Raw genomic sequence first — 27,443 nt, 5'->3', positions numbered from 1 at the left:
AGGTCCTAAGACACCTATTCTCTCCCTACCACTCACCCACCCCCTCCCCTGGCTCAGTCCTTTTCATTTTCAGGATTCAGGCCACTTCGTCCGGTTTCCCTGACCCAGTCCCCTGCACTGGTTGTGCCTCCTCGGAGGTCTCTCCCGCCGCACACCCTCAGTGTGCTGTAACTATGCAGCTGTCCCTGGGCTGGAAGCTTTCTGCGTGCGACCTGTTCTGCGTTCCTTCTCCAGAACCCAGCAGGCCTCCACGTGTTAAGTAAACGTTTTGAACCTCCTGGGCTTTGAGGACTGAGATGGAAGAGGGGAGGAACTGAACATTCAGTAGTGACTTCAATGAGCCTAATTAGTAAAACCTAGTGTGGAAGACTAGTTATAAGGAACAACTAATTTTGCCTCTTCGATCATTTCTACCCTCTAACTTCTTTTTTATGCCTTTGATGAGGGCAAACCAATAGTTACAGTGATGAGCACTCAATTTTCACTACTTGTCAATAATCGAAAGAACTAATCCTTAATCTGCAAAAGATATTCTAGTTCTAACTCGTCTTACTGCCTCAGGGTGCCTCTGGACCTTTTAGATCTCATTTTCTTCTACAAAATAGAGAACACTAGATGATGAGGTCTTAAAAATCTTTCGTTTGGCTCGGCCACTGTGGCTCAGTGGTTGAGCATTGACCCATGCACCAAGAAGTCGCTGGTTCAATTCCCAGTCAGGGCACATGCCCAGGTTATGGGCCCAATCCCCAATGGGAGGCATACAGAAGGCTACCAATCAGTGTTCTCTCTCATCAATGTTTCTATCTCTCTCTCTCTCCCTTCCTCTCTCTCTAAAAATCAATAAAGAAAAAAAATTAAAAAGAAAAATCTTTTGTTTGAGGATGTCTGGCACACAGTGGGCTTCCAAATACTTAAATGAAGGCCTGCTGCTCTGTGGCCTCTAGTTAACATTAGGTCACTTTGCAGATGGATGGAAATGACTCCTGCGTCATCTTCACTGGCCTTTAAACAATATGATGAAGGCATGGTGGGGAACTGGGACACCTCGCTCCTCAGGGTTGAGTTTTTACAGTTATTTGACCACTTCTTCCAAACATAATCAGACTGATGGGTGCCACCATGAGTGTTCTAGATGTGAGACATTAGACAATGGCAAATGTCATGGGGCAGGGGTAGCGGAGGGAGACACATGAGACCAGATCAATACTTTTGGTAGTCTGCCCGTTCCTCGCCCCCCATTTTTTTGGGGTGTGTGTGTGTGTGCGCGCGCGCGCACTTGGTGCCTTTCTCTAAGTTCTGGACTGATCAGTGTATAACTAAAATAGTATACTTGAAAGACTGGGTGACTGTGAAGGTACAATTCAACGTGGGATGGAGACTGGAAATGCTTTCATTGAAAATAGCAGGGCTTCATTGCTTATTCAAAAAAAACCCAGAATATTGTGAGAAGTGTTTATAATGTTCATATTCATCTTTTTCATATCAACCTATTGTTTGATTTCACATTTCTCCATAATATTTTTTAAATATTGTGGATGTTCTTTAGTTCTTTCATGGTACTAAAATATAACATGACTTTTATAAAATGACTTTATTAAATGTAAGTTCAAGTTTGATTTTGTTGACCACTTTAGCCATAGATTTTGTCATGCATTCTGGAGTTTTGTGGCAGCCTCATTTTTTTAATGACAAATAATAGTAGTTAACACGTATTGAACACTGACTATCTGTAGCTAGCCTGCTAAGCACTCTATTGCCAGAAGTTAACGAGCATGAATCCTTGTAACAGCTCTATAATATAGATTACTGTTATTATTCCCATTCCACAGAGGAGCAAACAGGCACTGAGAAACCAGCTAACCTTCCCAAGGTCATGTGTGGCTCCGGGGCCCAGGCAGCCAGCCACTGTACAAACTGGCCTCTTGATGCCAATGTTCATGGACAGTGTGGATTAACTCAATTTACTCCTTATAATAATACTCAGGAAGGTCTTATTACCCTTTTTTTAGAGATCAGGAAATAAAGGAATAGCTAGCTTAAGTAACTTGCCCAAGGCCACATACCCAGCAGTTGGCTGAGCCAGAATTTGAACCCAAGCATGTCAGAGCAGAAAGGCCTGTCTCTTAACCACCAGGCTGTGCTGTCTCCTCCCACACAGTGGACTGCAGATGCGTGCTGGTGGAAGTGACGGAAAGGGACACTGCAGGGCCTCAGAGTGGCAACGGTTCCCCTGAAATCCAGGGTGGGCCGCCCAGGGCGGACCCGGAAGGACAAGAGGGGCTGTGGGGGGAGGGGGGGAGAGGCTGGTAAGTCCTGCCCTCAAGGGGCTACACAGAAAAGATGAGACACATTTGCCACCGCAGAAGGAGCCAGGGTGTCCTGGAAACACTGGAACCCCTGACAAGTCTGAGCTCCGCACATGCCCCGCCAGTGGCCGTCCCAGTGTTGGCCCCTGAAGGCCTTGGTGATTCGCTCTGAGGCTTTGCCGTGCAGAGGCCAGCGTCCCCCCTGGGGGGGCAGCTGGCTTGAGGGCAGAGGCGGGTGTGAGGAGCAGTGGTCTGTGGCAGAGCTGGAGAAGGGGGGAGGCAGGGAATCACCAAACTGGACGGCAGGCAACGTGCAGGCTGTTTTGTTTTCATCGTGGTAAAGTCTACCTTAAAAAAAAACAGACCATTAGCCATTTTTAAGTGTACAGTTCAGTGACATTAAGAGCCTTCATATTGCTAGGCAACCATCACCACTATCCATCTCCAGAACTTTTTTTTTCTTGCAAAACTGAAACTTCATGCCAACTCCCCAGTCCCTTCTCTGCCCAGAAACCTCCAGCGAGACAAAAACATTTCCCCTTTCAGTTGCCTCCATCGTGTGATATCAGAGGGAGCCCCATGGGTCAGGGCCTGTCTCCAACCTGATCCAAGGCAATAACAGGAGAGAGAGCCTGGGCCTCCCGGGGCCCAGGTTGTGTCAGGAAGGACGCAAGTTTCCCTCCACCCACTGCAGTGTGACCAGGATGGCTTCGTCTCACTTTCCTGTATCCTGTTAACCTCTGATGATTAGAGCCACCGGAGTGTTTATTTGACGTAACATCTGGCACGTTCTAATGAAACTTGTAGAATCCATAAATGTATTTAAAGACTCAAAAGGAACAGGGGTTGGATATGCTAAGTCACTACTCTGGTGACTCAGGAACAAAGGCTGAATGTTCTGGAGGCCAGTGTGGGAGTCAGACGACTGGTCCCCACGGCAGACTGTGGTGCCTGGGTGCTGTCCTATCCTAAGCACTGAGTCAAGAACGTTTCCTGGAGGTTTCCATTCCATAGGAGGCTCCTAAAGCTTTCTCTGTCCCCCATCGCCACAGGAAAGAGAGAGGAGGGAGGGACAGGCCGCCTGCCACAGAGCTCTGTTTGACAGGTTCCCCCAGCTTTGCCCTTGTCAGCAAAAGGTGCCAAGAGCACCTCCTTCCCTAAACTGTACCTCTGGGCAGAGATGACATTCTCTGCTGCCCCCTGCTGTTCAGCCCGGATTTTAGTCTTCTGTAAGACCAACCTTCAGGGACACTAAACTTTAGTAGGTCACTGGTCTTTACTTGGGTCTTGGGTTTGCTTTGCAAGCCTGGAAGGAATTCTTAGTTCAGGCATGCCTCGGAGGTACTGAGGCTTCGGTTCCAAAACACTGCAATAAAGCTAGCATCGCAATGAAGCGAGCCTTAATGATATTGCTGCAGAGGGTCTTGCCTTCAAATGGTAAACTGCAACTTCTGTGAAGCACAGGAAAGCAAAGCCCAATAAATATAAACAAGGTATGGCTGTATGCCTCACTCAGCTGCTAAAAGTCACAACCTATGTGTGTCCAATAAGCATTAGGGACCTACAGCCCTTGTCTGGGAGAGAGGGAGTGAACCCTCCTCTCGGAAGCAGAGGAAAGAAGATCTCCCCTCTCGCCACAATGAGAAGACAGCAGTCTACCAGCCTGGAAGAGAGGTCACACCAGAAACCTACCCTAGTGGCATCTTGGATTTCCAGCCTCCAGAACTGTGAGAATATTAATTTCCGTTGTGTTGCTTAAGCCCCCAGCCCCACCCCCACCCAGACTGTGGTATAATGTTATTAGCCTGAGGTGACTAATCCAGGAACCACTGTGCCCGTTTGTTAGGGATGAGGGAGCTCCAGGGGCAGTTCTGAGCAAACCAGGACGAGGTGGTCACCCTAATTTCTGCGCTGATGTATGTGAAGTGCCTGGGCTTCCTCGTGCACGGCACATAGGGCTCTGTAAGTGCTAGCAATTCTTATCTCGTTCCTTCAACAACTGCTTAGTAACCCGCTCTGTGCTAAATGTGCTCTAATCTACAGATAAAGCCTGCCCTGTGGAGTTTACAAGAAGTTAGCATCAGGATCCAGCTGTTGATAATGGGGGCTGTGTCAGAAGAAGCCACCAAGGAGGCAGTCGCCTCAGTTGTCTCGTGTTTCTAAAAAATGGAAGCCCAAGGAGCTGAGTAGCACCAGGGCCTGGGCAAATGGCCACAGGTGTTCTGCCAAATGGCTCTGGGCCAGCCCCACTGCCCCCAACTCTCCTTTTGACTAAGCAAGTTCATCGCACACTATTTGGAAATTCCCCATCTTGGCCACAAGATGGCAGAAGAGAACACGCTTTGGAAAATGTGATGCCGACCAAAGGGTTTTGTAAATATCAGAAATATCTTATTAGGAATTTTTCGTGAACGCCCATCAGAAGGCCTCATCAGATACTGAGTATTTTTATACCTAGAAGCTTTTGGGAACTGGCTTTAGTGGACTTCTAGTCTCTCTGGGACGCCGATACAAATTCCAGCAGGGATCACAACCAGCTTTGTGTGAGTTGGGAAAGAAATGCACATTTATCGAGCACTTCCTACATGCCTGAGCTTGCATTGTTACATCTATTCTTATTCACTCTTTGATCATTCAAACATATTTATTAAACTTCTACTGTTTTCCAGGTATTTATGTAGGCCAGATAAATTAATAAATATATAACAGGTCAGGTGTTGGTAAGTGCTATGAAGTAAAAATACAGAGTAAGGGGAGAGAGAGCGGTGAAGGCTGGTATTGTAGACGGAGTGCGCAGGGAGGGCAGAGACCTGAATGGAGTACGGGAGCAAGACATTCCTAGGGGAAGAACATTCCGGAAGGGGTCCTAACAAGGGCAAATGCCCTGACGTGGGAATTTGGTTGGTGTGTTTGAGAGAGCAAAGAGGCTCCTGTGACCAGAGTATAGTGAGCCAGGCACGAGGGAGAGGTGACACCAGTTGATCGCGTCATGAGGCCTTATGGGCCATGATAGGGACCTTGCTGAGAAGCTATCGGAGCAGTGATTCTCAGTGCCACCTCGGAATCATCTGAGGCGCTCTAATTCCGATGCCTGGGCCTCACCCCAGACGATTGGAGTCAGAACTCTGGGGTTGCAGCCTGGGCATGATGGTTTTGTTTTTTATTTTCCTAGATGCTCCCAGGGATTCTAATAAGCAACCACGGCTCATGTGTGAAACCAAAATAAAAACTGCAGAGCACTATGGTTAATAAAATGTGCCTTTCTGGAAAGACAACTTTAGATCTAGCAATTTCGTGGAAATGAGGCGTAGGTCATTGAAGACAGCTCTTTAAGAACTTGAAGTTGGAACTCCTGCCTCCCATCAACCCAGATGAAGCTTTACTGGGGAAAAGGCACTTTCTAAAGCATCCTGAAGTGCTTGATGCTGTAATGATTGCACGGTGATATAGCTAAAATACAGGCATATTTTTGTTCCTGTATATTTTTCAGAATACAAAGTTTAGATATAAACTTCTCCAAAGTAAGGTTTGGATTTCCATGGAGTTGTTGTCGATAACAAGCATAATGAGATGCTGGTGGTCATGTCCTAAAGGAATCTATGGAAATAAGAATGTTACTTTAATTGAGTGAACATACTGATTTTGAGCTGGAAAAAAATGTTTTTAAATTTTTTTTTCTTTATTGATTTTAGAGAAAGAGGAAGGGAGAGGGAGAGAGCGATAGAAACATTAATGAGAGAGAACATCAACTGGCTGCCTCCTGCATGCCCCCCACTGGGGATTGGCCCACAACCTGGGCATGGGCTCCGACCGGGAATTGAACCGGCGACCTCTTGGTGCATGGGTCGACGTTCAACCACTGAACCACACCAACCAGGCTGGAAAGAAATTTTTATTGGGGGTCTTCTAAGGAGAGGTCAGTGGTGCCTGGAACCGTGGGACAGACATGTGCAATTTTTAGATTGTTTTCACAAGCCAGGTAGGCCAGCCAAGGCCACTGTGCCTTTCATTCGACATCAGAACCTCTGCACAGAGGAACTATGAATATTATATACACATGCCCTGCTTGGACCCTATTTTGTTGAGCAATAAAGTGTAATGAGATTCCCTCATGACCTGAGTTGGACTCCTGTCTCTGCCTTGGGAAGATAACCAATTACCAACAGGTTGGAATATCCCCTCCTTTTGCTGGAACTCCCTCAGGAGTTCTGCCGGATCCCGCAAGCCCCACTTCTGGACACTCCCTCTCACCCCACTCCTCCTTGTCACCGCAACACCAGCCCCAGACCCAGGAAACCTTTAGGTGTAGATGCTGACATTTATGTTTTCCACATTTAGGCTGAAGGTTGAAACACGTGGTTGAAAACCAAATGTCAGCTGGATGTAGCATTTAATGGAGATTAAAGTGCACAGGAAGCTTTTTGACTGGTCCCTGAAATTTCTGCCTCCTTGGTATTACAACAAAACAAGGAATGGCTGTAACAAATAAATAAATAAATAAATAAAAATTTTCAAAAAAAACCCCAACAAATTAATAAAAATAAAATAAATAAATGTAAAATATTAAGTGAAAAAAAAAACAAAAAACAAAAAACAAGGAATGGTGGACCCTAAACTGTGGTTTGGCAGCAGAGATGGGAGAGACCACTTGGCGGGCCCTTTGCTCCTCTCCAGAGAGCTAGCGAGGTGCTCTAGGCTGGCAGACCGTGTTCTGTCAGTCAGTGGCTGGGTGACACTGGATGCAGGGTGGCCGGTCACTTGCACAAGTTGGAAGGTAGGCACCCAGTCAGCTTCTCGCTAGAGCTTTGAGTACATGAAATCTCTCCACACCCACCTGAATCAAAGTGTCTGTCCAACCCAATCCATCCTTTTGAATACTCTGACTAATGTAGTATATATTTTTAATTAGTATTTTTAAATCAAATCAGTATATGCGAAATCCAAAAAGGCAAAGATCTTGTTTTGAAAAAGAGCAATCCTTCATTTTCCCTGCCCCACCCAATGCCCTCTCCCTAGGAAACACTGAATTGTTTCATCTGACTATTTATCTCTAAATAGCATTCTTACGTAACTACTTGTTGGTGTCCCAGTTTTAAACTTTCTGTATGAACTTCCTACTACAGAGGATGAGAACTTAGTTCTTCTTTGCATGCACCTAGCCACTCACGCCAGCTACAAATAAATGTATACTCATCTGTGTGGGGGAAGGGGATCTCCACTCCCCAATACAGCTATATGGTGACTTTTTTTTCTTTTTCTTTTTTTTTTTTTTAAATCCTCACCCGAGGACATTTTTTTGTTCAGATAGAGCGGGAGGGAGAGAGAGGAAGAGAGAGAGAGAGAAACATCAATGTGAAGGGACACATCGAGTGGCTGCCACCCGCACGACCAACCAGGGCCGGGGACAAACTGCAACCGAGGTACATGCCCTTAGCGGGAACCGAACCCGGGTCTCTCTGTACCGCAGGCCGACGCTCCAACCGCTGAGCCAAACCGGCCAGGGCTATGGTGACTTTTGATAGATTAATATTCACTGTTACATTATTATGCTCATGTGAGTTCTGTTTTCACATAGTCACATAGTGTACTATGATTAATTTTTTCTTCTCTGCACAATATTGCAGTTTGGTTTTTCTGGAGTTAAGCGTTCTTTTAAAATTTGATACTTTCTTTTTTTTTTTTTTTTTATCTTTATCGTTGAAAGTATTACAGATGTTCCCCCTTTTTTTTCTCCCCATTGACCCCCTCCTTCCGGCTCCCACCCCCCTCCTGCCTTCCCCACACTGCTGTCTGTGTCCATTGGTTATGCATATATGCATAGAAGTTCTTTGGTTTATTTCTTCCCACCCCTCCCACTTCCCCTTCTACATATTTTTACTAATTCAACCTACAAATCTCCCTTCGTTTATTAAATCTTCTCTCAATATGATCAAATACACTAAATGTTTGTCTATTTTATAATTTTAAAGAGGTCTCTTCTGTTACCCTCTAAAGGCCAGAAAGATTCTTTTAAAACGATCTTGGGCCCCGGCCAGTTTAGCTCAGTGGTTAGAGCATTGGCCTGAGAACCAAGGAGTCCTGGAGAGAGTCCGGCCAAGGGCACGTGCCTGAGCTGCAGTTAGTCCCTGGCCCAGTTGGGGTTGTTTGGGTGGCAACCAATCCATGTGTCTCTCTCACATCAATGTTTCTCTCTCCCTCACTCTCTCGGTCCCCACCCTCTCCCCACTCTGTCTGAAGATAAATGTAAAAATATCCTCTGGTAAGGATTTTTAAAAAAACTATTTTGGGCCCTGACCAGGTAGCTCAGTTAGTTGGAGAGTCATCCTATACACCCTAGGTCTCAGGTTTGATTCCCAGTTGGGGCTCATATCCAGGTTGCAGGTTGATTTTGGTTAGAGCACCTATGGGAGGCAACCAACTGATGTTCCTTTCTCATGTCAATGTCTGTCTGTTTCTCTCTCCCCATCTAAAATCAATAAAAGCATGTCCAAGGGTGAGTATTAAAAAAAAAAACAACACACAACTGCTTGGCCAGTGTGGCTCAGTGGTTGAGTATCAACCCATGTACCAAGAGGTCACCGGGTCAATTCCCGGTCAAGGCACATGCCCAGGTTGTGGGCCAAATCCTCAGTAGGGGGCATGCAGGAAGTGACTAATCGATGTTCTCTCTCCTCGATATTTCTGTATCCCTCCCTCTTCCTTTCTCTCTCTCTAAAACCAATAAAGAGAAAATTAAAAAAAAAAAAAAACTGTCTTGGGGCTTTCTTTACCTATTTACTTTGTTACCTCTTGTATTGTGTTTCCTATGTCACTTCTCTTGATTTATTATTATTTTTTTTTTTCATTGGGCACTTTTCTGTAATATCTTCCTGAGAAATGGAACATGAGAGGTTAATTTTTTCTAGGGCCGTGCATGTGTAAAAATGCTTTTATTCTACCTTCACATTGGATCAACATCGGCAGTAGAGCTCCAGTTGAGAGCAATCGTCTGTTAGTTTCACGTCACTGTTGAAAAGCCTGAACCATTCTGATTGTCGATCTTTGGTACGAAAACTTTTTTTCCTCTCTAGAAGTTTGTCAGATCACCTCTTGGCTTCTAGTAATTGGAAATTTCATGGTGATGTATGTTGGTGTGGGTTCATTTTGTCTACTTTGCGGAACACTCAATGGGCCTTTTTGATCTGCAAACTCACATCTCTTCAGTCTGGGCTATTTTCATGGATTTTAGAAAATCCTCTCTTCTCCATTTCCTGTTCTCTCCAGAACTCCTGTTATTTAGATGTTATTCCTTCCTGACCAGCCCTCTAATGTTCTTATCATTCTCTCCTAATTTTTTCTTTTTGTTTTACTTTACAGATTTCTTCAACTTATTTTCCAAACCCTCTAATGTATTTTTAAAATGTCTATCGTGTCTTTATTCCAAAGAGTCTTTTTAATTCTGAATGGTTATTTGTGATAGTACCCAGCTTACATGACAGCATCTTCTAGTCTAACTTTTGGACTACTCCTGAGTGTGTTTAGAGGAGTCGTCTCTGAATAGTCTCTGTTCCCTTCCAGTTGCTATTTTTCTGGTTTGCTTGTTTCCTATTCTGTGCTCAAACACTGCATCCCCAGCAGTGTCCGGGGTTCCTCGGCTGTTGCTCATCCTCGAGAGGCGAGGTCTAAAAGGCGGATGGAATCTCCGAGCACAGGCCCAGTTCTTCACTGAAGGGAAGTCTGGATGAGCCGTTTTATTGCAGATGGTGGCGTTTTTAGATTTTTTTCCCTTTCAGCTAATCCAGAGGGGAGGATGAAAGTGTGACTGTCCTGAGCTCCGGGGGGGGGGGGGGGGGGGGGGGGACTCGAATTCAGGGTGTAAAATTTCATTTACATTCTGTTTGCCATCTGGTACCGTGCCCCGAATTGTGCCAGCTGTCTCCTGAGCCGCTGACCCTTGGCGTTACCCTCCAGAGACTGAACTACCCTGAGGCAGTGAGGCCGGAAATGCTCTGTACTTCACAGGGACGGAGGGACTTGAGCAGTCACAGTCCTGCCCTGGCCGGTTTGGCTCAGCAGTAGTGTTGGCCAAAGAATCTCAGGGTTGACTCCTGGTCAAGGGCACGTACCTGGGTTGCAGGTTTGATCCCCAGCCCCACTCAGGGTCTTGCGGAAGGCAACCAGTCGATGCATCTCTCTCACATCGTGTTTCTCTCTCTCCCTCCCTCTCTCCCACTCTATCTGAAAAAAAAATCAATAGATCGGATAAGGATTAAAAACAAAACAAAACAAAAATTGCCCTGGCCAGTTTTGCTCAGTGGTTAGAGCATCAGCCATTGGTTCAATGAGTCTCGGGTTTGATTCCGGTCAAGGGCACCTCAGTTTCGGTTTGTCCCTGGTCGTGGTGGTGCGGGAGGCAGCCAGTCAATGTGTCTCTTTCACATGGATGTTTCTCTCTCTCTCTCCTTCCCTCCCACTCTATCTGAAGATAAGTAGAAAAATATCCTCTGATGAGGAATAAAAAAAAAACGATCATTTGTTGCCCCACCTTCCCCCTGCTTCCTAAGGTACTGGTGCTGCTGATCCTGACACGTGTGTGGGTGTGTGAGTGCATGTTCACGGTGTGCACATGTGTGCATGCGCATGTGTGTGCGTGGCGTGTGTGTGTGTGGTATGCATGCAATCTGATTTGTTTCATAACATGCCTATAAAACAAGCTTCTGACCCAGCTTTCTGAAATCAGCTAAGTTACCACTTTTTGGCTTCCAAATTTGTCGATTTTGTCTTCTCTCCAATTCTTGTGGGCTTATACATTTTAAAGAACATATTTTCCCATCTTTGCTGTCAGTCAGTGAGCTTAAGGAGGAAGTAAATATAAATGTTGATATTTCGTTCTCATCTCTATCTAGAAGTCTGAAAACAGCCTTCTTTACATTAAACATGCTTCCTGTCTGTACTCTGTCCAACAGTTTGTTCAGATGCTTGAAAAAGCTGCCTTTTCCTCCAGGTGCAGTTTGCTGACCTGTTCTTCCCAAACCCCAAGCAGTCTGTCGGACCCGCCGAGGTTAGCTCCCTGCCACTCGCCTTCCACGGGGGCGTCAAGCCAGAGTGTGGCATCCACGTAAGACAGTCCCGGGCTGAAAACCTGGGGATCCAGGGAGCATAGACATGATCCCCATCAACATACTGAGAACCAGGCAGCCTCAAATTCTGATCTGACCACATTGCATCCAGGACAGTTATTTTCTGATTTGATTTAAATTTTTTTTCTATCTGCTGATAATTTTTTTCCATCTGCTTCGTCATTTAGAAACAAGAAATAAAATAAAACCCTAGCGGTGTACGTGCCTTTGGCTGCAAGTAGCAGAAACCCCAGTGTAAGAGACAGGCATATTTTAGGTTGCATAACTGAAAGTCCGAGGGCGGGACAGTCTTCAGGGCGGGTTGAACCAGCTGTTCTACGATGTCATCAATGACCCAGTTCTTTCAGGCTTTTCATTTTCTTTCTGTTTTTCTCCATCCACATTATCCTTGTCTTATTCTAAAGCCAGTCCCCTGGCGGTCATAGGAGGGCTGGCCAGTAGCAGAGCTCCCTGAGTCGTTATCAGTGTGTACTGACGACAGTGTGGACAAAAGGGGCCACCTGACAAGCTCGGGGGGGGGGGGGGGGCGGGCTGTGAGGTGGCCGCACAAACTCAGAGACAGAAAGTAACCACATAGGATGGTTTGAAATGGAAACTTCTTAACTACCCTGGCAGGGTAGCAGCTCAGTTGGTTAGAGGATCATCCCAATATGCCAATCTGGTCAGGAATCAACCAACGAATGCATAGATAAGTGCAACAACAAATCAATCTTCTCTCTCTCTCTCTCTCTCTCTCTCTCTCTCTTCCTCCCATCCTCTCTCTCCCTAAATTAATTTTTTTTTTAATTAAAAGAGAAAAAAAAGCCCTGGCCAGTTTTTCTCAGTGGTTAGAGCGTCGGCCCACAGACCAGAGAGTCCCGGGTTCAGTTTCCGCTAGGGGCGCGTACCTCGGTTGCAGTTTTTCCCCAGCCCCATGGGGTTATGTGGGTGGCAGCCAGTTGATGTGTCTCTCTCACATCGATGTTTTTCTCTCTCTTTTCCTCCTTCTCTCCTTCCCACTCTATCTGAAGATAAATGCAGAACTGTCCTCGGGTGAGGATTTTAAAAAAACAGCCCTGGCCAGTTTTGCTCAGTGGTTAGAGCGTTGACCCGTGGACCAATGAGTCTCGGGTTTGATTCCGGTCAAGGGCACATACTTTGGTTGCGGTTTATCCCCGGCCCTAGTTGGGTCGTGTGAGAGGCAACCAGTCGATGTGGCTCTATCACATTGATGTTTCTCTCTGTCTCTCTTTCTCTCTTCCTCCCACTCCAACTGATAATAGGTGGAAAAATATCCTTAGGTGAGGAATAAATAAAAAAAACAGCCCTGGCCAGCATGGCTCAGAGGTTAGAGCGTAGGCCCACTCACAAAGGTCACAGGTTTGATTTCCAGTTAAGAGCACGTACATAAGTTGCAGGTTCAATCCCTGGCCCAAGTTGGGGTCATGCTGGAGGCAGCCAACCAATGTGTTTCTCTCACATCAATATTTTCCTCTCTTTTCCTCCCTCCCTCAATTTCCTTCCTTCCACTCTCTAAAAATCAATGAAAAACAATATCCTCAGGTGAGGATTAACAAAAAATAATAAATAAATTTTTAAAAACCTTCTTAACTAAAAGTGAGTCACGGAAGGTAGTCAGGTCCTCGGCCAGTATCTTTCTTGACAAAGGTGAGTCTTTTTGCATCTACAACAATATACGTTTGGAAGGTCAGAGTAACCCCATTTCCAGACCCCTCAGGGCACAATCTCCCACCAGAGCAGGAGACCCCAGAACCCCTCATGGTTATCTTGCTCCCTACATGCCATCGGCATGTGCTGTAAATGTTAGTTGTTAACCATCCTATCCTCACCAATGTAAAAGAAGTATTTGTCTCTTCATTTTACTCTTTATCCATCTCAGAGAAGTCTCCGCTTTGCTTTCTCCTGTCCTCTTAATCTACCACTATTGAATTTCATGTCATTTCAGCTCCCTGTTTTATTCTAATGCATAAAATAAACTGCAAAACTGCCATTCTCTGGAGCATTTTCTCAACCCATTGAGATTGTCCTTCCTGGCAGTTGTCATCAGTTTAGCTCAAATAAACTCGTAAAAATTCTCGGCAGGTTTGAATGTTTCTTACGTCGACAAGAGAGACAAGAAGAAAAGGAGACTCACCCCTATTCATCAGACGAAATTCCTTCTCCTCATTCTAATTGCATATCACACGCCAGCCATGTCTGTGCTAATAACTGCTCACAGAGAAGGCCATGGACAGTTGGCTCAGGTCCGGGATGCAGGGGAGTTAGTCAGGAGACCAGGACAGGGCAAGAAAATGAATGTCTTCAAACGAGAGGGGTGGCAACAGGACCAGGACAGAAAGAGAAGTGTTCGGAGGGACACTGCAGTGATTGGGAAATCAAGTAGGAAAGTAGCTTGAAGAGGAAGAGGCAGGAAGAAGGACCTGCGGAGGGAGAGCTGGGGCATGGGAACCTGGAAGGAGAGAAAAGTCCCCTTAAGACACTGTATTGGTCAGGCCCTGTTGTGACTGAACTGTATCCCCCCTTCCCCCCCCTCCAAAAAAAAGATTTGCTGCGGTCCTAACCCCCGGCACTTGTGAATGTGACCTTATTTGGAAATAGGGTCTTTGCAGATGTAATCAAATTAAGATGGTGTTACATTAAAATAGAGTGGAACCTTAATCCAGTGTGACGGGTGTCCTTGCAAGAAGAGAAGAGACACAAACGGGGAGGCTGCCATGTAATGAGGAAGGCGGAGATTGGAGTGATGCAGCTGCAAGCCAAGGGTGGCTGGCAACACCAGAAACTAAGAGAAACTGCTGGACAGAATGTCCACTAGAGCCTTCAAGGACAGCGTGATCCTGTGGCAGCTAGCACCTTGATCAAGGACATCTGGACTCCAGATTTGAGAGAATACATTTCTTCTGTCTTAAGCGTCCCCCCACCCCACCCCCAGTTTGTGGCGATTTGTTATGGTAGGAATCTAATATAGCCCTGGCAGAAGACAGATGGCACACTCAAATGGGGGAATGAGGAAAGTCCATAGGAACCATAAGCAAAAGTGTAGGTGAACTTGATGGTACCACATGTGAAGATCAGCACCTGGTCTAGTAAAGACCTTACCAATATGATACTTGGGGGGCGAAAGGAGAGAGCCATTCCTGGAACCTGATGAGAATAACTAGGCTACAAAAGAGGGCTGTGGTCCTTGATGGAGGGTGAGCTCACCCAAGGCAACCTGGAAGAGTCAAGTCCTTGACCTTCCTCTCCTCCACTTCCATTGCCTGAACCCAGCCAGAAGCCAGAGCGAGGGCGGCTGCTGATGCAATTGAGACAGACCAGCCTCCGGAGGCAGAGAGCAGTGGAGATGGATGGAGAGTGAACCCTGAAGGGCCTCTGGAAACTATACCTGGAAAAAAGCAGAATGTGGTGTCAGCTACAACCTTCTGCAAGGACCAGTCAATACACTGGACGTTTTTTCTGAAAAGTAAGGCCCCTCAGACAGAGAACAAATGAACATGACGAGATGGCACCTTGGCCACATTTCAATGTGTCCACCTATGCAGAACTCTTCAGGTTACAGCCCTTCTGATCCTCTAAACTGCCAAGAGTAGAGTGCTGAGGCGAACAGAGGGCAAGGCCAGAGCTTCCAGCAGGGCTGACTTCCACGCTGTAGCCGTTCTGCTCATCTCCACAGCTCCTCATGAAATACGTTTCTTCAGAGAAATGTGCTGATCCGGTTTCCTTTCCCTGCTAACCAGCTGATGTTAAACTAGCTTCTTGGTTTGCCCCATTGGAATTGGGTCTTAAAGAGCCATAACAATTTGGGGGGAGGGACCTTGGAGACCCTGTCCCAAAGCCCCAGGCATCCATGCAGGCCTCACCCCAGTTGGTCCCTGCTTCTGGAGGTTACTAGGCTTGTTCTTAACAACTCAGAACTCTTTGCATTTTAGATTTAGCCCTTTTTTTTTTTTTTTTTTTTTTTAAGGCCAGCATATTATCATGGAAATCATTCAGATACTTTATTATAGCATAAAAGGCAGGACTTTTAATATCCAAATGAAATAATGAGAATTGAAAAATCTGCCTTAGAATGGAGCAAATAACCAAATTTCAGTTAAAAACTCTAAAGATTGCTATGTCTCCTAGCAGTTTTAATCTATGAACCACCCCCAAGGATGGAGGACTCAGAATTATCATAATAGTTGTGATATAAAACAAAACCATCCATTATGACCCCTTTCCTGAATAAGCAGGGTTTTCCTTCTCATTTAACTATAAAAATGATGAAGTAGTGGCCTCCATGAGGAATGTAAAATGCTTTTTAATTAAGAGACACATTTGAGGGAGAGGATTTTATTTATAGATGATCGCAATCATAGAGTCACATTAATGAATCCATGTTGGATTGGTGTCCAATAAATCATATTTCTCTATTTTAAGAATTCTCCAAAGTTTCCTTACCATACAGATCTGTACATATTTAAATGGTTAGAGCTGGAATTTTTCTGACCAAATGAGATGAAAGATCACTGTTACAAAAAAGAAATATTTATGACAATTACAATCACTACTAATTATCGAGCTCTTACCATGCCTGGTCCACTTGCATGACCTCATCTCATCTTCACAACAGCCCTGGGCGGGGGGATTCTATTACCCATTCAACAGAGGAAGCCCAGGCTCTATTAAGCGACTAGCCATACCTGTCTACTATGTTTTTCATCCTTGGGGTTTAGAGAGCTTTCTCCCAACTTATTTAAAACAAAATCCAAGTTTTGATTTTTAAGAAGAACTGCAATTCAGGTATAAATTGATAAGGACCTGAATTATAACACTGACCATGAGACTACACCAAAAAGGTGTGTTTGATTCCTGGTCAGGACACATATCTAGGTTGCGGGTTCAATCCCTGGTGTCATGGTGTGTAGGGGAGGCAACTGATTGATGTTTCTCTCACACTGATCTCACATCGATGTTTCTCTCTCTCTCCTTCCCTCCATCCCTCTCCCTCCATCCTTCTCCCTCCCTCTCCCTCTTTCCCCTTCCCTCTCTCTAAAAAAAACAAATAATCAATGAACATATCCTCAGGTAAGGATTAAAAATAAACTTCTGCCTCCAGCCTGCCCCACAGATTTTGGAGTTGACAACCTCCACAATGGTGTGAGCCAATTTCTTAAAATCAATCTCAATATTTTTCTATTTATCTATATAAATATATCAACATATATAATTGTTTCTCAGGAGAACCCCAACTAATACAATGGGTTACTAGCTATTATATATGTCAAGTATATCCCTACAATTCATTTATTAATTGCAAAGGGGAAAAAAGGGAACTTTGCAGTGGAGACCTAGAGGGTACTACTGAAACCGAGTGATCACTGGGACAAACCAACATCGCGTACCCCTTGATGCAACATACCAGAATGATTCATATCACCGGTGTAGAAATCCTGTCCAAAATGAACAACCCAATTCTAATCAAGAGGAGAGTAGACTGTAATCATAAAGAAATAACCAAAGCTAAAATGGAAGGGCAATCTACAAAACAAATGGCCTGTACTTTTCAAAAAGACCAATGTCATTGAAGAACAGCAATAAAAAAAAAAAAAGGCTGGAACTGGTCTTGATCAAAGGAAAGGAAAGAGACATGACAACTTAATGCAAAGTGCAATCTTGGATTCAATTCTGGGTCAGAAAAAAAAGTGCAATAAAGGATATTATGGGATAATTGGGTAGATAATAAGATGGCATTATTATGAAATCTCCTGACATTGATCAGGTGTGCTTAGGTGAGATACCATCTTTGTTTTTACGCGAGAACGAAGAGAGAAGAGAATGAGAGCAAGAAAACAAATGTGTAAAAATGTAAAATTGGTGAAGGGTATATGGACTTCATTGTACTATTTTTTTTTCCAATTTTTATTATTTTATTTTTGTTACAGATGTTTCTCCTTTTTCCCCCCTAGACACCCTCCTCCCCATCCTGTCCCCCCACCCCCCTCCTCCCCATCCTGACAACCCCCCAACCAATTGTCTATGTCCATTGGTTATGCATACATGCATATAAGTTATTTGGTTCATCTCATCCTTCCCCCCACCCCCTCCTCTGAGCTTTGTCAGTCTGAACTATACTCCTTTCTATATCTCTGGGTCTATTTTGTTCATCAGCCCACCTTGTTTATTATATTCCACAAATAAGTGAGATCATGTGGTATTTGTCTTTCTCTGATTGGCTTATTTCGCTTAGCATAATACTCTTGAGGTCCCTCCATGTTGTATCAAAGGATAAGAGATCTTTCTTTCTTACAGCTGCATAGTATTCCATTGTATATATGTACCACAGCTTTTTTATCCACTCATCTATTAATGAACACTTAGGCTGTTTCCAAATCTTAGCAATTGTAAATAGTGCTGGTATAAACATAGGGGTACATATATTCTTTCTGATTGGTGTTTCAGGTTTCTTAGGATATATTCCTGGAAATGGGATCACTGGGTCAAATGGCAATTCAATTTTTAATTTTTTGAGGAAACACCATAGTGTATTTCATAGTGGCTGCACCACTCTGCATTCCCACCAGCAGTGTACTAGAGTCCCCTTTTCTCCTCACCCTCGCCAACACTTGTTGTTTGATAATTTGTTGATGGCGGTCATTCTCACAGGTGTGAGGTGACACCTCATTGTTGTTTTAATTTGCATTTCTCTGATGATTAGTGATGTTGAGCACTTCCTCATATGTCTCTTGGCCATTTGTATGTCCTGTTTGGAGAGGTGTCTATTCAGCACCTCTGCCCATTTTTTAATTGGGTTCTTTGTCTTCCTTTTGTTGAGTTGTATGAGTACTCTATATATTTTGGAAATTAACCCCTTGTGTGCTGTATCATTGGCAACGATGCTCTCCCATTCAGTGGGTTATCTTTCCATTTTGATGGTTGTTTCTTTTACTGTGCAGAAGCTTTTTAGTTTGATGTAGTCCCATGTGTTCATTTTCTCCTTTGTTTCTGTTGCCTTAGGTGATGTATCAGTGAAAATTGTGCTGTGTATGATGTCCAAAATTTTGTTACCTACATTTTCTTCTAGAATTTTTAAGGATTCATGGGTCACATTGAAGTCTTTTATTCATTTTGAATTTATTTTTGTGTATGGTGTAAGTTGATGGTCTAGTTTCTTTTTTTTTTTTTTGCATTTAGCTGTCCAATTTTCCCAACACCATTTATTAAAGAGGCTGCCTTTACTCTATTGTATGCTCATGCCACCTTTGTTGAATATTAACTGAGCATAATGTCTTGGGTCAATTTCCGGGTTCTCTGTTCTGTTCCATTGATCTATATGCATTTTCTTGTGCCAGTACCAGGCTGTTTTGATTACAGTAGCTTTGTAATATAACCTGATATCTGGTATTGTGATCCCACCTACTTTGTCCTTCTTTTTTCAAAATTGCTGTGGCTATTCGAGGTCTTTTTTGGTTCCATGTGAACTTTTGGAGTATGTGTTCTAGTTCTGTAAACTATGTCATTGGTATTTTGATGGGGATTGCATTGAATCTATAGATTTGGGTAGTATGAACATTTTAATGATGTTAATTCTTCTAATCCATGAACAAGGTATATGTTTCCACTTTTTTATATCTTCCTCTATTTCTTTTTTCAATGTCCTGCAGTTTTCTGGAAATAGGTCTTTTACTTCTTTGGTTAAGTTTATTCCTAGGTATCTTAATTGTTTTGCCACCAATGTAAACAGGATTTTTTAGTTTCTCTTTTTGTGAGTTCATCATTGGTGTATAAGAATGCTATCAATTTCTTGATGTTAATTTTGTATCCTGCTACTTTGCCAAATCTATTTATTAAGTCTAGTAGATTTATGATGGAGTCTTTAGGGTTTACTATGCACAATATCATGTCATCTGCAAATAGTGACAGGTTCATTTCCTCCTTTCCAGTTTGGATCCCTTTTATTTTTTCTTCATGCCCGAGTGCTGTGGCTAAAACTTCCAGTACTATGCTAAATAAGGGTGGCAAAAGTGGGCATCCCTGTCTTGTTCCTGTTCTTAAGGAAAATGCTTTTAGTTTTTGCTCATTGAGTATAATGTTGGCTGTAGGTTTTTCATATATGGCCTTTATTATGATGAGATATCCCTCTATTCCCACATTGCTGAGCGTTTTTATCAGAAACGGGTGTGAATTTTGTCGAATGCTTTTTCAGCATCTATTGATATGATCATATGGTTTTTATCTTTCATTTTGTTTATGTGGTGTATCACATTTATTGATTTGCAAATATTGTACCAGTGTTGTATCCCTGGGATGAATCCCACTTGGTCATGGTGAATAATTTTTTTTAATGTATTGTTGGATCCTATTTGCCAGTATTTTGTTCAGAATTTTGGCATCTATGTTCATCAGGGATATTGGCCTGTAGTTTTCTTTCTTTGCAGTGTCTAATTTTGGAATTAGAATTCTGCTGGACTCATAAAACGAGTTTGGAATTCTTCCGTCTTCTTGAATTTTTTGGAATAGTTTGAGGAGAATGAGTGTTAGTTTTTCTTTGAATATTCAGTAAAACTTCCCCGTGAAGCCATCTGGGCCTGAGCTTTTCTTTCCTGGGAGAGTCTTAATTACATCTTCAATTTCCTTAGTTGTTATTGTTCTGTTCAAGTTTTCTATCTCTTCCTGGTCCAGTTTTGGTAGACTACGTGTTTCTAGAAATTTGTCCATTTTGCTTAGATTGTCAAATGTGTTGCCGTATAATTGTTCATAATATTTGTTAACGATCTTTTGTATTTCTGTGGTGTCAGTTGTTACTTCTCCTTTTTCATCTCTGAGTGTGTATATTTGAGTTCTCTCTCTTTGTTTCTTGGTAAGTCTAGCTAAAGGTCTATCAATCTTGTTTATCTTTATGAAGAACCGGCTCTTTGTTTCATTGATCCTTTTTTTGTTAATTCTCATCCGATGACATTTTTCCATTATTTGTTCAGATAGAGTGGGAGGGAGAGAGAGGAAGAGAGAGAGAGAGAAACATCAACGTGAAAGGGACACATCGATTAGCTGCCACCCACACACCCAACCAGGGCCGGGACAAACTGCAACTGAGGTACGCGCCCTTAGCAGAAACCGAACCCAGGTCTCTCTGGACCACAAGCCAACACTCTAACCACTGAGCCAAACTGGCCAGGGCTCATTAATCTTTTTAATTGTTTGTGTGGTTTTTTGTTTTTGTTTTTTTTTTTGGTCTCTATGTCGTTTATTTCTGCTCTACTCTTTACTATTTCTTTCCTTCTACTTGCTCTGGGGTTTTCTTTTTGTTTGCTTTCTAGTTCTTTAACTTGTGAGATTAGATAGTCAATTAGAAATTTTTCTTGTTTCTTGAGGTAGGCCTGTAGTGCTATAAATTTTCCTCTCAGAACTACTTTCGCTGCATCCCATAGATTTTGTGTTGTTGTGTGTTTATATTCATTGGTTTCCAGGAAGTTTTTAATTTCTTCCTTGATCTCCTTGGTAACCTATTCATTGTTTAGTAACATGCTATTTAACCTTCATGTATTCAAACGTCGCTGCGTGTTCTTGTTGCAATTGATTTCTAGTTTCATGCCATTGTGATCTGAGAAGATGCTTGATATGATTTCAGTCTTCTTGAACTCGTAGAGCCTTAGTTTGTGTCCTAACATGTGGTCTATCTTTAAGAATGTCCCATGTGCACTTGAGAAGAATGTAAATTCTGCAGTTTTGAGGTGTAATTCTCTGTAGATATCTATTAAATCCATTTGATCTAGTGTATCATTTAGAGTCTCTGTTTTCTTGTTAATTTTTTGTCTAGAGGATCTATCTAGTGATGTCAGCGGGGTGTTGAAGTCTCCTCCTATGATTATTTTGCAGCTGATTTCTCCTTTGAAGTCCTCCAGGAGATTTTTAATATATTTTGGTGCTCCTATATTAGATGCCTATATGTTTACCAAGGTTATATCTTCCTGTTGGATAGATTCTTTCAATATTATGTAGTGACCTTCTTTGTCTCTAGTTATGGCCTTCATTTTGAAATCTACTTGATCAGATACGAGTATTGCTACCCCAGTTTTTTTCCTTTCTATTTGCTTGGAAGATTTTGTTCCATCCCTTCACTTTCAACCTATGTGAGTCTTTTGTTGTGAGGTGGATCTCTTGTAAACAGCCTATATATGAGTCATGCTTTCTTATCCAATCAGCTACTCTGTGTCTTTTGACTAGAGCATTCAATCCATTTACATTTAAGGTTATTATTGATATGTACTTATTTATTGCCATTTTTATTTAGTGTGGTCATACTTTTCTTCCTATTTCTCTACTAATTACAGCAGTTTTTTTTGTTTGTTTGTTTGTTTTTAACATTTCTTGCAGTGCTGGTTTGGTGTTAATGTATTCCCTTAGCCTTTTTTGGTCTGGAAAGCTCTTTATTTGACCTTCTATTTTGAATGATCACCTTGCTGAATAGAGTAGTCTTGGATTCAGAGCTTTGTTTTTCATGACCTTGATTACTTCATGCCATTCCCTTCTGGCCTGTAGTGTTTTTGTTGAGAAGTCAGCTGATAGCCTTTTGGGAGTTCCTTTGTAGGTAACCTGTTGCTTATCTCTTGCTGCTTTTAGGATTCTCTCTTTGTCTTTAATTTTTGGCATTTTAATTACTATGTGTCTTGGTGTGGGCCTATTTGGGTTCTTCTTATTTGGGGCTCTCTGTGCTTCTTGAACTTGAATGCCTTCTTCCTTCACCAAGTTCGGAAAGTTTTCTGTCACTATTTCTTGAAATATATTCTCTAATCCTTGCTCCTTTTCTTCTTCTTCTGGGACTCCTATGATGCAAATATTGTTATGTTTCTAGTTCAACAGTTCTCTTAAGTTGTCATCCTGTTTTTAATTGTTTTTTTTCTTTTGGTTTTCTGATTGGTTGATTTTTCTACCCTGTCTTCTAATTCACTGATCCAGTCCTCAGCTTCCTCTATTCTACTGGTTATTCCTTCCAATGTATTCTTTATTTCTGCTATGTCATTCTTCATTTCTTTTTGGTTGTTTTTCATTTCCAATTGGTTGATTTTCAATGATTCTATATCTTTACTCATGGTGTTGAGCTCCTCACTCATGCTGTTGAGCTTCCTCAAGATCATGGTTCTAAACTCTACTTCTGATAACTTGCTTAACTACATTTTCATTTATCTCATCTTTAGTAAAGTTCTTTTGTTCTTTCATTTGGAATTTGTTTTTTTTGTTTCACCATTTTGGCTATCTCAGTGGGTTTTGGAGCCTGCCAAATTTTCTCTGTGGGTGTTGGTGTTCTGGTGTTTGTGGCTCCATCTACTGGGTTTGGATGAGTGTGGGAGGACCCACGTTAAACACCACTATCAAGTCTTACTTTCCTGGGTAGATTTGCAAGCCCAGGGAAGGTTCAGTTATCCTCTAGCTTTTTGCCTGGAGGCTATTAGTCTCAGTTACTTGATGAGCCTTGGGTTGTAGCCCTCAGCTGAATGAAAAACTCCCTCAGGTATTCAGCATAAGAGGATTTCCCCATTGTACTATTCTTGTAAGTTTTTTGGTGTCAGAGTTTTTTTCAGGATAAAAAGTTTAAATTAAAAAACATAAGCATAGTAAAAATTTAAGATCCATTATTAACAAACCTGCTTTGAAAAGGCAGACATAGGATTTCCAGCTCATTTACTTAGATGGAAAATTTTCTTGAGCATCTACTCCACTGTTCTAGGCATATAATCAAGATGAAGTAAGATACTATAGTGAGCTGCCCATCTGCCTTCCCCAAGCTGTCTGATTTGAGTCTTCCTGGGGTCTCCACTCCCTGTTTACTGATATAATCAGTATCAATTCAAGGTCGGGCATCAGGTGGTTTGGTCCAAGAGCTATTTTTTTAATGCCTGTAGTTGTAATATGTTTTTCTTCCTTCACCTGTTTATTCCAAAGATTTCTTGAATTCCAGTTTATTTTGTCTTAAAGCTCCAATCAAGCACATTTCTATACTTAACAATATGGCAGCTGTGCCATTGCTACAGGGTTTCAGCACATGCCAAGTCAGGAGTGAAACCAGCCGATCCCAGAGAGTTGAGGTTCAGCGCAGGAGGAGCCATGCAGGGAGGAGACACAGGATTAGGCCCTGGAAGATGGAAAGCTCTTGTCAGATGCCCTGGCCAGTTTGGCTCAGCGGTTAGAGCGTCAGCCTATGGTTCAGAAAGACCCAGGTTCAGTTCCCGCTAAGAGCACGTACCTCGGTTGCAGTTTGTCCCAAGCCCTGGTTGGGTTGTGCGGGTGGCAGCCACTCGGTTTGTCCCTTTCACATCGATGTTTCTCTCTCTCTTCCTCTCTCTCCTTCCCACTGTATCTGAACAAAAAGTGGAAAAATGTCCTCGGGTGAGGATAAAAAATAAAATAAAATAAAATAAAATAAAATAAAATAAAATAAAATAAAATAAAGCTCTTGACAGAGAACCTGACAGTGGGCAATAGGGCTGTAGCCACAAGCTCAGGGTTTCAAGGGCCAGCTTTGGGGCCCTTCAAGTCTTAGGGGACAAGGTAAGACCTCACCTCTGGAGGAACACAGTCCTCTGGACAAAAGGACTTAGAACAGGAGTAAAAACAAGATGAGGATGCAGGTGTTAGAATACTCGTACCAAACACGGTTGGTTTCAAAACAAAAATGCAGATGCCCCTTCCTTGAGAAAGAGGGGACTCCTGTAAGATGAGCTGCAAGATGAATGTTATCATAAACTCTTGAGTTCACAACTTCTTCAGTGGTGTTGGTTACCCTTTGACTGTTGCCTTCATTCACCTCCACCCTGCCCCACCTCCATTTCCCCACAGACCAGTCATTTAGAGCTACGTAGACTCAGCTTGAGTAAGGGTGTCCTCTGGGACTGCAGACACATTGAATATTTCTTTTGGCTGAATGGGAAAGCTGAGTGTTAAAATCAATATCCAACCACTGATCGTTTTACTATCTCCATAGTTTTGCCAGTGATTGCCAGGGACTTGGGGGAGGGAAGAATGAATAGGAAGAGCACAGAGGACTTTTTAGGGCAGTAAAAGTACTCTGATACTACAATGATGGATGCATGTCATTATACATGTCTTCAAACCCATAGACTGTACACCAGGAGTGAACCCTACTGTGAGTCGTAGATTTGGTGATAATGACGTGTCAGTGAAGGCAACAAATGCACTATGGTGGGAAACGTTGATAGTGGGGGAGGTTATAACCCTGGAGGGAGGAAATATATGGGAACTCTTTGTACTTTTGGCTTAGTTTTACTGTGGACATAATATTATTCTTAAAAAAATAAAGCTTATTAATTTTTAAAAAATCAATATCCGGTTGATGTTGAAGCCAAATATCAAAGATTGAACTCATCAAAGACTAAACTATGGGCTACAAAATTACATCTGAAATATTATCAAGAATTATTTCATTATCTTGCAAAGTTATCCTTAAAAATTTTAGAAGTCAGTTTTAAAATTTGGCATTTCAATCTAGAGACAGTAATTTCTCGTATTCAGATCCCAGCGGTGCAGCAGCTGGCCTCCTTGGCAGGGAGTTCCAGCTGCTTTCAACGGAGGAGAAGCTTGAGCAGCCACAGCCTCGGCTCCATCTCCCCCAGCAAGGGCTGCTGCCACACCACCACCATCATTAGGCTTTCTACAGCCACAGCCACCACCAGCATAGGCAGCCACGGGCAGCCCCAAGGCCCAGGCAAAGCTGCTGAAACACGAGCCAAAACACCCTCCAGCAGCAGCAGGACACACACAAGAGGAAAACAGGCTATAGTGAACTAAATGGTAATGTTGGAGAAAAAGAAATATCTTCAAAGAACCTGGGTTCTGATGAAGCTACCAACTCTACCAGCATCCTCAATGGCAGCCCACAAGTTGTAGACATTGGTCTGAGGCAGACTGTGAAGACCATCACCTTTGGGAAAGCAGGAATTAAAACCACGAATTTTGCCCTGGCTGGTTTGGCTCAGCAGTTGGAGCGTCAGCCTGCGGACCAGAGAGTCCCAGGTTCGGTTCCTGCTAGGGGCATATACAAAAAAAAAAAAAAAAACCACGAATTTTATTCAAAAACAAAACAGTGTGGATAAAAAGAATGGAAAGTCTTATGAAAATAAATCTGGAGAGAACAAATCTATAGATAAGAGTGATACTGTAGCAATTCCAAATGGTGTTGTAACAAACAATTCTGCCTATATTACCAATGGTTATATGGGCAGAGGAGCAGATACTGATGGTAGGGGATCTGAGAGCAGATACACTACTCCAACAAAAGGTGCAATAGTGCCAAGTGTTGTGAAATCCTCAATTTAGTGCAGGACGAAATAATGCAACAAGAGACCAGCGTCCCGACATTAAAGCGGAGACTTGAAACTTTCAAGCCTTACCACTCGCAACCAAAGGGAGCCCATCTGGAAGTGCGAAGCTGGGCCTGGAGGAACAAGTCGAGGAAAACCTGCTGCGGAAAAGCTCTGATGTTCAACCTGGCGTGAGCAGCAGAAAGTTGGGGGGTCGGCCCAGAGCAGGAAAGCATCCTCCTGCTGTTGTCTCCCGAGAGTCGCGTGGACCCTTTTTACACCACCTCGAGTTTTCCCAGTGGACAGTAGTGCTAAAATAAGTTGGGCAACAAAGTTAATAAGTTGGGCCACAAAACTGTAGAACTCTTCTGTGTCACCATCTTCATCACTTACTGGGGAAACTCAGATCCAGTTTTCAAGTCGGTTATCCCAGCTCCCTATGTCAGCGATGAAATCTGTTTCTAATGGGCCTGTTTCGCAGGGACAGGTGTACATGTGTGTTCTCCAGGGGGTCAGCCGCTGCAACTACTGCTGATCTTTTGGGACTGATTCAGTTCTCTAGGACATGAGTCTGACTTCAGCAGCTGTTGAACAAATCAAATCTAGCCTTTTATCTACCCGTCAAATGTGCAAACAGTGCTGTTGAACACGGCACAGGTGGGTCTACCCTCTCAGACAGATCAGCAAGACCTGGGGGATAGCTCCCAGGGGCATGTCATTTATGAATGAGCCCAGAGCTGGCCCTGAGACTGTTATGGAGAAGTCATCAGATCACACAGTGATGGAGGTGACATTCCAAGGGGAATATCCTGCCACTTGGGTTTCATAGGGTGCTGACACAATCCCCTCAGGAACTGAGCATCCTGTGTTTGCCAAGGTGTAGGAGCTGGAGAAACAGACTCATCCTCAAGTTCCGGGCAGCAATTCTAAAATCTGGGGCTACTCGTGAGAGTGGAGCCTCCTCCTCAGAACCCAGTCTATAGGTGACCTGCAAAGGGCAGACGCCTGTAGCTGGGGTGCTTTGTGTTTCTCTCATAGGACAATGAGACAGGAAATCAAATCCTCTGGCATCTCCTAGGAACCCTTAGGCTCGGCAAAGAACAGATACCAGAGGGGCCTAGGGAATGACAGCGGTGGTTCTTTGGACCGGAGGGCTGCTGGTGTATGTCACACTGAAGAAATGGAGTCTGTTTGGAATTTGCAGAAGCAAGATCCCAGCAGGATAACCCCTCACAGTGAAGCCATGGGTCGTCCAGAGCCGTGAAGGACCAGACTGCCTGTGTGTAATCTTTCGGCAGCATTAGAGTCGCTGCTCGTGGGGCGACAGGCTTCTGTGCTCCTGGATCTTCAACGCAGCAGAGGAACTATAAGTAGAATCACAGGATTGTGCGTACATACATAAACTTTTACAGAGAGAGCTATATACACAGGATGGGGCAAAAGTAGGTTTATAGTTGTATGGGAAACAGAGTTTATTCTTGTATTGTTATTTATTAATTATGGTATTATTTTCTATGTGAACAACTGTAAAACTACTTTTACCCCACCCTGCCTTATATATGTGTATATAAACACATGCATATAGTTATTTTTTAAAAAGGCATCTAAAAGTAAATAGACTTCTAAAGGAATCAAATTTATTTCAAGAGATCACATACACATGGCTATTTAATGTCCAGTACTGAACAGTCTTTTTTCTTTTGTTAGTTTCTGTTTTTTAAGTG

At 43.2% G+C, this 27,443-nt stretch overlaps 1 pseudogene; it reads left to right on the top strand.

Annotated features, from left to right (window-relative positions):
* The first annotated feature begins 1,119 nt into the window (after window positions 1–1,119).
* Window positions 1,120–26,983, top strand: LOC118622374 (annotated as a pseudogene).
* The last annotated feature ends 460 nt before the right edge of the window (window positions 26,984–27,443 follow it).

The sequence above is a fragment of the Molossus molossus genome, unplaced genomic scaffold (assembly GCF_014108415.1).
Source record: "Molossus molossus isolate mMolMol1 unplaced genomic scaffold, mMolMol1.p scaffold_m16_p_9, whole genome shotgun sequence".
Classification (NCBI taxonomy): Eukaryota; Metazoa; Chordata; class Mammalia; order Chiroptera; family Molossidae; genus Molossus; species Molossus molossus.
This window is presented reverse-complemented; position numbering and strand designations above follow the sequence as displayed.